Source organism: Myotis brandtii, unplaced genomic scaffold (assembly GCF_000412655.1).
Source record: "Myotis brandtii unplaced genomic scaffold, ASM41265v1 scaffold397, whole genome shotgun sequence".
NCBI lineage: Eukaryota > Metazoa > Chordata > Mammalia > Chiroptera > Vespertilionidae > Myotis > Myotis brandtii.
In genome coordinates, this window is record NW_005365229.1 from 5,256,928 (window position 1) to 5,257,614 (window position 687).

The window sequence follows — 687 nt, forward strand, 5'->3', positions numbered from 1 at the left end:
TCCTTCCTTCCCGCGGGTGGGGACGGCCCTGCGGACAGCTCCCAGGAAGGAAAAGGGCGTTTGAAAACGTGGCTCCTCCAGAATTTGAATTTATAACCTTTCACACCCAAAGCAAAAATGTATTCGCAGCCATGTTTCCCGGTCGCCGGATTCTGAGACCGCGGGGCACACACCGACCATCTCCGCTCGTCCCGCGCCCGGCGGTCCTGGCTCCGCTCCGGGAAGAAGCCTCGGGTCGGGAGGGGAAAAAAGTGGGCTCGTCCGGGATTTGAACCCGGGACCTCTCGCACCCAAAGCGAGAATCATACCCCTAGACCAACGAGCCGGCTCGCCGAGGAGCGGCTGACATTTGTCCCCCGCGGAGCCCGAACCCCGGCCCCAATCACTAGAGGAGGGGCGGTGGCAGGAAGGGGCCGTGGCCTGGGTGAGCGCGGAGGTGGGGCCCAGCCTGGAAACTTCACCAAAGTGGGACACAAGGGCAGCACCTGAGCGTCACGCGCTGTCGCCCCCAAGGGGATCCTCGATCACCTGGGGGTCCGCACAGACCGGGCCCCTGTCCCCAGCTGAGAGCCCTCTGGAACCCACGCAGGGTCAGAGGGGGTCGGAGCGGAGCGCACTTCTTCCCCAAGGGCAGCTCCAACGCCCCCAACTTTTCTTTCCTCTGCCACTAGCAAGGGGGCCAGCATC

General features: G+C 64.3%; 1 non-coding gene across 1 annotated transcript; it reads right to left on the minus strand.

The window, feature by feature from the left end:
• Window positions 1-253: 253 nt before the first annotated feature.
• On the minus strand, window positions 254-325 carry TRNAP-UGG. Its single transcript has one exon. It is a non-coding gene; the product is annotated as a tRNA-Pro (tRNA).
• Window positions 326-687: the final 362 nt, after the last annotated feature.